The 9,636-nt window shown below is 42.6% G+C and overlaps 1 long non-coding RNA gene across 1 annotated transcript in view; it reads left to right on the forward strand.

Moving 5' to 3' along the window:
* The window catches only part of LOC116076029, a 23,752-nt gene extending 20,787 nt beyond the window's left edge, over positions 1-2,965 (forward strand). The window contains exon 2 of the long non-coding RNA XR_004112786.1: positions 2,708-2,965. This is a non-coding gene — a long non-coding RNA (uncharacterized LOC116076029). The remainder of the gene's footprint in view (positions 1-2,707) is intronic.
* Positions 2,966-9,636: the final 6,671 nt, after the last annotated feature.

Here is a 9,636-nt window from a genome sequence, read left to right on the forward strand (position 1 = left end):
AGCTTGTGCCCAAGGTCTGCTCAGAACACTAACCCAGACAGACTGGAAGGAACTGGAGTCACTAGGCTAGCAGAGTTCCTGTGTGTCTGGTCCCGCTGGCTGGTCCCAGTTACTCCGAGTGTTGGGACAGATGTTTGTTCCTGCTTACCTCTGATCCTGGATGTGTCAGAGCGCCTGGGAATGGAGCTTCCTCTGGGTGTTGTGGGACTGGCTGCAGAGCTTGCACCCAAGTTCTGCTCTGGACCCCAGCCCAGACAGACCGGTTCCTCTGTTCTCTTATGCCCTGTGTAGTCAAGGCACCATTTGTGTCTGGTAGATTGTATTTATGGCAGGTTCACTGTATTTGTGGTGGGTTGACTGTGCAAGGTGTGCATCCTCCAGCGCTGTTGCACAGCCTGTTCTTCCATGCTGAACCAGGCTTAATGGTTATCATGTCAAGGCAAGTGCTGTAACAAATTAGGCCTCATTTCCTGAATACTTGCTTAGGGGTCATTATCTTCAATATCTTATAATAATCTCTCCCAGAGAACAACGACCAAAAAGCCTTGTCTGCATTTTTATGGCTAGAAATGTAAAGAGCTACAGCCATGGACTATTACTATAGGAATTAATATATTAAGTAGAGAGACAACAGAACTAGGTTTCTTACATGGGAAACTATAAAATGAAAAATTCTGAGATACTTTGGAATATGGTCCTCACTGCCACATCAAATCACTTCAAATAAAAGTATGAGAATTAGCCTTTACATTATTCTGATAATGACAGTCATTTTGAGTAGGAGTAACACATGTCAGTTATATGGAATGTAGAATGTATAGATAAGCAAAAGAGAGGACATCTCTAAACCCGCTTTCTTTGAGATAGTCACATTTTCTTATAGTCTCCCTCTACTGTCATGCATTCATATATTTTCTTTTCTGCAAAAATAGACACTGATTTTACACAATGTTGAGTCATCTCCCTTTTAACATTAAGCAATTTTATATAATGTATTAATGGCTTCATTTAACTACAACATACTTAATAAATTTCTTGTTGTTAAAAATGTAACTTCTCTTTAACCATTCACTAGTATAAACAATGCAGCCCTGATTATCTTCCAAGCTATTATTCTATTTTTACAATTATTCCCATGAAACCAATTCATAGACATGTCAACAGTATTTAAGATATATGCATGCTTTTAATCCTGTGGTGGTGGGAGATACTGGTCAGTAGACAGAAGCAGCTAAAAACTTGTCTGGTTAAATAATTATCAGGTACTTCCAACTCGGGAAGCAAAATGAAGTAAGACCAAGGTAGACAATGTTGTCTGGAAAAGGGTTCTGTGGATGAAGTGCTTGCTGTATGGGCAGGACTTGAGGTGGCTCTCTGTATCTCAAATGAAAGCTCAACATGACAGCACCCATCTGGAACTCTAGTGCTGGGGAGTGGAGAGAGGTGGATCTTAGGATGCACTGCCCAGCAAGCCTAGCCAAAATGACAAGCTCCAGGTTCATGGTATCTAGATGATAGCTTCTGGCCTCTTTCACACTTTGCCACTTAGGTGTACTTCATGCATCCACATGTACACACACAAACACACAAAGGAAGAAGAGTAGGAGCAGGAAGAAGAGGTTGACTGGTCACTCAGCCCCTTTCAATCTCTCATCATTAAGCAGGTTTGATCGATGAAGTGAAAATACACTAGCTTTTGGAGTTGAAGTAGTCAAATCTATGCATACAACTTGTCAACAAGAGGTAGCAACAGAACATTCATGAACAGATAGATGAGAACAGCAAGAATTTAGGTAAAAATATAATATAGTCACAAAATGTTTAGTAAAATTTCCTTGGATCGTTTTTGGGACAGGGGATGTTGGCTAATGTCTTACTTGGCATTTCTATTGCTAACCGTGACCATGGAATGCTTATAAAGAAAAATATTTAAATGGGGCTGGCTTACAGTTCAGAGGATAAATCCATTACCCTCGTGTCAGGAAGCTTGGCAGCATGCAGTCAGACATTGTGCTGGAGAAGGAGCTGAGAATTCTACATCTTGATCCACAGGTGACAGGAAGTGAATTGGTTTAAGTTTCTGAAACCTCCAAGCCTACTCCCCTAGTCAACCATACCTCCTCCGAGAAAGCCACATCTCCTCCAAGGCATTTTATCACGGTAATAGAAAAGTAACTAAGATTTAAAGAAATAAAATATTGTGTCTTCCCACAAAGGACCCAGACCTTCTGGAAGGAAAGCTTGGTGCCCTTCAACAGGGGAAGGAGATGAAATAACTCTGAAGGTTAATCTTGTGTGGGCTGGACAATAATGGCAGGCAAGCTCTCCAGCCATGCTTTTGAGGAAGTTTCTAGAAGACACTGAAGTTGAACAAGGACATTGAGAAGAGGTGATTCCCCTCACGAATACAGATGGCCATCATGTTGATGGCCGTGATAGATCAGAAGTAAAGGAAGAGGAGGGGCAAGCTGCTGGGTCTCCTCAGCAGTGGAGCAGCCAGCCATTTCTCCTGTCTTCAGGTGGAGTAGTTCTACTTCTCCATCCTTCTGAGTCCAGAACCAGTGTCTTACCTCTTCTCAGAGCCCAGACTGAATTACTCCACCAACTTGCCCGCTTTTCACTTTGCAGATGGCAAATGATGGGGTATCTTAGCTTTCCTAATCATGGAAGCCAGCTCCTAAAAGTCTTTCCTCTTATTTATCTATAGATACTCCATTGGTTCTGCTCCTCTGGAGAGCACCGACTAATATGATATTGATTGGAAGCAGAGAGATAAAAGGATCATGAAGGGCTGATGAAAGAAGCCAACTGAAAATAGAATTTTCAACTGATGACAACGTACTGCTGTTCTATAGCTAGAGCAGCCAGCCATACATGCTTCCTTCTGATTTCCCTTGTACTTACTTGCATAAATTAATATGTAACTTAAAAAATCAAATAAAAAATAATGCCACCTCAAGATAGAAATTATGACTAATGAGAATTTGTGTTACTTTATATATATATATATATATTTATGTATGTATATATATATATATGTGTGTGTGTGTGTGTGTATGTGTGTGTGTGTGTGTGTGTGTTTGTGCGTACGTGCGTGTATATGTGTTCCCATATATGGGTGTATGGACATTTCACATGTATCTGGAGATCAGAGTTCAATATGGGGTGTCTCTCTTGATGCTATTTTATTTACCAAGGGAGTTTGCCACGTCCACTCATCTACTCCAGTAAAGTCTGCAGTATCAGGGTTGAAAGCCTGATCATGAGCCAGAGGTGTTATGACTTCAAAGGGAGTTTGTGCTTCCTGGGTATTCAGTCAATCGTTGGCATCTCCTAACTCAGACATGTTCCAGATTAGTCTTTCCAATCGTCAACATGCCTTCTTATTCAGGCATAAAGGTACCCCAAGAAATGATTCGTAAATAGTTAAAACTAAGATTCAACATTGTTCCCTGGCCAGCACAGTGTTCCAATATATCCTTATTTATTACCAAGCTGTTGTTAGCTTGGAATTTCTCACAAGGAAGCTGCCTTATCAGACAGGGTGTCCTCAGAGTTAGCAACAGAGGTCAGTCACTATTGCTACTGTAAACATAGAATTCTTAGAGCAGTCCCACAGAAGACAGAATTGCTTTACATACCAGAGAGTAATTGAAGGGCTTCCCTCACTTAAGAGCATTCTCAGGAGCTGCTAGATTGGGACTTCCTGGTGCTTGCCTCCAACAGACCCAGAGAATTAGCTTGGGACTGTCAAGATAGCCCCAGCAGGAAGGATAGCACTGTTCTTCTGCTTCACACCTGGATGCCTGATCTTACTGACCTTAAGACTGATGTGACTTCTGTCTTACTGTCTTGATCTTACTGACCTTGATGTGGCCCTCACCTGCCTATGTGACTTTTGCCATCTGCCCTGTTTTCTGTATTCTATATAAGCCTGGTTTTCACTTTGTGCATGGACTTACTCTTACATTCAGATTTGAGACGGAGCATTCAAACTTCAAGCCTCATGCAGTCCACAGCCCCCCAGGCCCAGATTGCCTGTGCAGAAGAGATGGCTGCTTCAGACCCACTATGTTTCAGATGGCCTCAGATGTATCTCAACCGCTGAGCTGCCAGATTTTTCATTTCTCTTCTGTAATGGCTGTAAAAACCTGATGCCATTTTTAAGAAATACACTCAGACTCAGCACTTTCTTGTGTCGACTCTGTTTGTCATTCTTGCTGATGCCTTCTCGACCTGGCTAGGACCCCGTTTCCCCTCGGGCTGAGGGAGGCCCAGGCTGGCCGGCCCGCAGCAGGAGTTCTTTTGCTGAACACCAATGTCCCTGATTTGATGTGCTTGCCCAGAGTCGTCCTGTCTTTGCCTTCCAGTTGGACTATGGAGAGGTTATCCTGGCTTTCGAGTGTTTTTTGTGGGTATTTACCAACACTCCAGCCTTCAGGCTTGCAAAGGTTTTATCCACTGAGCCATCTTCTCTCCAGCCCCCTGTTACGTATTTTAAGAGAGTGCCAGGTTCTTCCTCATCCAAAGAAAGTTTGCATGATACCATTACTACCCCTAAAAATTTAAATATATGGTGGACAAACCCAGATGAATGCTTAATAGTTAAAGGGCTGGAGTTGTCTGTTGGGCCGTGTGATGTCTGTTCTTGGTTGTCGACTTTGCTACAACAGGAATTAACCAAAACCTAAGCTATTGGGTACACCTGTGAGGGAGTTTCTTGACTGGTTCATTCCAGATGGGAAGATCTGCCCTAAATCTGGATCTGAGGTGGGAAGACATACCCCCTACCCCCCTTATAGCCAGGTCACATCTGCTGGCAGCCTATGCAAAAGACATGGAAGAGGAAGCTCTTGGTCTTTTCTTACTTGCTCACACTCTTGCCAGCACGTTCCTTCCTTCACTGGCATTAGAATCACTTCTGGATTCCAGCCTATGGCAGTTGGAATGCAATTGGCTCCGCTAGGCTTGCATGGAGAGGCACTATCAGGAGGTGTGGCATTGATGGAGGAAGTGTATCCCAATTCACTTCCTGCTACCTTCGAATCAAGATGTAAGACTCTTGATTTTTGCCTTTAAAAAACCCTTCCCCACACCCTCCTTCATGACATATCTGAGATTCAGTTTTAAGCCTGTCCTGCTAGCAGCTAATCAATAAATCCCTTAATTATAATTGAATTGAGTCTGTGGTCTTTTGCCAGGGGTCAGGACATGACACCATGACTCTGCTCACTTCTGCTCATTTCCTGTTCCTGTTTTCTTTCATACTTTAGGGAAGAATTCTGTTTCCTCCATGAACCTGACAGCTGGCATTTCCTTAAGAACATGGAAGGGATGGAGATGCCTTTTCTTTTTCTGTTTCTAGATGAGCCCTAACATTGACGATAGGGGCCTAAAGAGCAGTCAGTTCTTGCTTGCTTCCTCAGCAGAAATGTCCGGAAGCACTGGCAGTGGACACTCAGCAACACAGCAGCTCCCAGCTCTTAGGTCTACCTGTTTCCTTTCATTCCTAAAAGTGGAAATGGCTCTAGGTGTCAATAATCTCTGGGTAAGTTCACATCCTCAGTTAACTACTTTAATAACTAATTCCTAATCTTAATTTCCTGTTTGAGATACCAAGTGGGTAATTTTTCTTTGAAAGGCCAACCACTAATCCAGACAAATGCAAACCTCGATTCAGGCAAAGGAAAATTTAGAATTGGGGGGAATCGAAAGGGATTGTGGGTCCTCGATGAGACCTTTCCTCTGGGAAACAATGAACATTGCTGCTCAGCTCATTCAAATGATTACTGACACCCAAATGATAGTGTCTGGATGAGAGGTACAGAGAAAGATGGGGTAGTGCCAGTGAGGTCTTCTAACATTCAGCAGTTATTTTTTTCATTAGGTGAATGCATTTTAATAGCCTATATAGGCTGTGAGTAAACACATAAATTATTTTCCTGTCCTCCGAGTGCTAGACAAATGCATGATGAAAATGTCAGCGATTGCTCTGCCTCCTGTCTCCATCAAAGCCTTAGCGCTGTCAGCAGGGAATTAATATAAACAGGCATATTGGCTTCATACCCATGCCCTGCTGCAATCTTATATTTTTCTGAAGGCTATACAAAATAGAAACAGTAAAAGGTCAGAGATTAATATTTACCCTAGGCTGAAGTTAGTACAACTCTTTTTTTTTTTTTTTTAATCTTAAGTTAAAAACCATAAAAAGAGAAACAAGACAAGATTCGGTGCCTGATGGCCTGCAGTCCCACTATATAATTTGCTGTCTACTTTCAGGATGACATGAAATTATCATCAGTAGTGGGATAACCAGGGACTATTTATTTATCCCGCGCTTCAGGACGCCATTTGAAACTGGCTCCACTTACACGGCGTTTATGAATTCCATTTCCCTAACTCCTCTCTTGAGGACGTTTGCCTTGATGGTGCAGTTGGTATCATGGGCATTTCCCTGCCAGGAAATACAAACTAATGTTGGTACATTAATTTGCTACAGGAACAGCATAATTTGTGGCTGTGCTGTACTCTTTACAACTAGAAACAATTTATCTTTTAGCTAGCTGCTGTTTTGATCCTATTTACATACTATGTAACTTACTTATGTCCACAAAACTGTCTCTGGAGACAGGACTCCTTAGACCTGGCTACCTTCCCCTAGGTTTAGCTTGCATTTTCCTTTTGATTAATGTACCATTGTGGCTCCATCTGCACTGTTCCACACCCCATCTCTACCTGCTGCACACAAGCACAGTACCCCTCCCAGCTTCTCTTCACTCTTGCAAGCTCCCCCCACCCCCAATTGATAACTGCAGCCCAGAATCTACTAAACTCAGGGGATAAAATCCTTATGCTGACTAAGAATGGATAGTAGAGAACAAGTCTGAGGAAGGGGTATGCTGTGGCCGAAAATGGATCTCCCCAAAGATTTTTTCACTCATCTCTAAGTAACCCTGTGAAGTGCGGACCTGCATGCAGAGGAGATCTGTAAAAGAGTCTGTCTACATCAACCACCACTTAGTCACAAAAATGCTCAGTTGTGCGCTGTGATCTGCTTCCCACTCTCCTCTATTTCAAGTTGCTGCCTTTTGCCTCTGAGAAATATTCAGGAGGTAGGGGATGAATCTATTCAGGAACTCCATTGATAGGTGAGATGTTAAAAGTGGTTTGACACAGTCAATTCTTTCTTAAAGTATTATTTTATTACTTTTCATAAAGTTCATATAATGTATTTCAATATTTACACCTTACGCCAACTCCTCTCAGATCTGCCTTTATTTTCCTACACACCCACCTGTGTGTACGCTTTTTCTCTCCCTCCAGGCCCCCATCTCTTGATGCACCAAGTCCCATTTGTACTGCTCAAATATTCTTGGGTTTGAGGGCTGACCTGGAACTTGGTTGAACAGTAGGTCACATCCTTAAAACTGATGTTTCCTCTCCCAGAGACTCTTTATTACCACCATTTCATCAGTGAGGGATGGAAGGCATGCCTACATCCCTTCCATGCTGGGATTTCATCTGACTTGAGCGTTTGAAGGTCTTTAGGTGTGTTGTCACAATGGCCATGAGTTCATATGTGCAACTGTGCTGTTGTGTGCAGAATCCATTATTTTCCTGTAGTAAGTCATCACTATCTGTGACTCTTACAATCTATCCATCCCCTTGTCCCCAATGATCCCTGAGCCTCCGGAGGAGAGCTCTGATATAAATGTCCCATTAAGGCTGAACATTCTGCAGCCTCCTGTTCTCTAGTTGTTAACTAGTTGTGGATCTCTTTGTTAACTGCCACCAACTATAGGATGAAACTTCTTTGAGGAGGACTGAGCAGTGTACTACTCTGTGAGCATAGAAATAAGTCATTTGGAGTCATTCTAATAACATAGTCAATCTTATTTTTTATTACTTCTTTTGATTTTTGTTTTCTGAGATAGGGTTTCTCTGTGTAGCTCTGGATGTCGGGGAACTCACTCTATAGAACAGGCTGGCCTCAAAATCAGAGATCTGCCTGTCTCTGCTTCCCAAGTGCTGGGAGTAAAGGTTTGTGCCACCACCACTCAGAAACATAGCCAATTCTTAATGATTTATTGTAAATTGTTCTGCCTTCAGGGTATGTCGCTGAGGTAAGCCAAATCAATCTCAGAATGGCTTGTAATAGACAAACCACATGCTGCAGGTTTTTGATGCAGCTTGTGGGGAAGTAGAGAGTAATGGGGATTGAACGAGGGTCACGTACGAGCTGGGTTGATGCTCTGCTACTGAGCTGTGGCTCTCACTAGCCCCCGCTTTCCTTTTGCTTGGAAGCCCAGGCTATGGCTTTGGGCACTCTGGGCAGCCAGGCACGTTCACATTAGCTTGTGAGAAAGAACTCTTCCACCTGCTGTTTTAGGCTTGTCAATCAGACTGAAGCTTCTTGTGACTTAACCATACTGCCAGCCTCTTTAGAAAATGGTAGCTCCGTGGTTTTTACTTTTTTGTTTTCCTGTCCTGTGATCACTCTGATTTCCAATGACTTTCTTCTCCAACTTGTTCTTCATCTTTGACTCCAAACACACCTCTGATTAACCCAACCATCTGCCTCTCCCAAAGCAATTAAAAAAAAAAAAAAAAAGGATAGACTCTGTAAACTCACTAGAAATGGTTTCTTTGGTATCTTTATCCATGACCATAAAAACTTTGCTAATTTACTAGGCAATATTTACTACAGTTGGATTTTTAGTATGTAGACCTGTAGATATAGCTTCATTAAACATAATTCATGAGAAAACACCAGCTCTGTGGAAGCTATCATACTAAGTCCTGAAGAGATGTGATGGAGTAATGGCCTCCAAAGAAGTCCATGCCCCTAAGCCAGAAACCTGTAAGTATTTTATAGCCCAATAAAATAGGAGGTTTGGGGCTGGGGGTAGTGATAATTTAAGGATCTTGAGAAAAAAAAAAGTCATCACCTCTTTGAATGGGCCCAATGTAATCAATAGCTAGGCTCTTTATAAGAAAGAAGCAGAGTGTCATAAATAAGAGAAAGAAGAGGAAGACCCTGGAAGAGAGGAGGAGGAGCCAGAGTGAAGAGGAGGAGGGAGAGTCTTTAGGCTGGAGAAATGCTCTGGTTGCTCTGATGGTGGAGGAAGAGTCTACAGACCAAGCAATTCAGGGGTAAAGGTGGTTTCCAGAGCTGCAAGAGAAAGGCAAAGGTTCTTCCCTGGAACCTCCGTGAGGAACACTTCAGACCTCGAATGTAGAATTCAGTTGCATTTCACTGCTAGCTGTGTGCTCATTTGTTACAACAGAAAATGAATATAAAGATTTTGCAATCCAGTAAGTGAGGTGACAAGAGCCATTCTGATATAATCCGGGAAGTGATGAGCACAAAATTAGTACAAAGAAACTACTGAGGAGATCATTTATGCAGGGAGTCCTTCACTGAGGGGGTGCAGCGGAGGTGAGAGAGGCTCCCTGCAGGAGGGCCCCTTCCCAGAGCCTACAGCTGAGCACAGAACAGAGCCAACTGCAAAGTGATCCAGACTCTTACAATTATGTCTTTACCCCAGGGCCCAAAAGGACTAGATTAAAATGTCTGCACATTCTACTGAGGATGTAGCAGGTTTCTGAGTTATTAAAACAGCAACAACAACAACA

The sequence above is a fragment of the Mastomys coucha genome, unplaced genomic scaffold (genome assembly GCF_008632895.1).
Source record: "Mastomys coucha isolate ucsf_1 unplaced genomic scaffold, UCSF_Mcou_1 pScaffold4, whole genome shotgun sequence".
Taxonomy (NCBI): domain Eukaryota; kingdom Metazoa; phylum Chordata; class Mammalia; order Rodentia; family Muridae; genus Mastomys; species Mastomys coucha.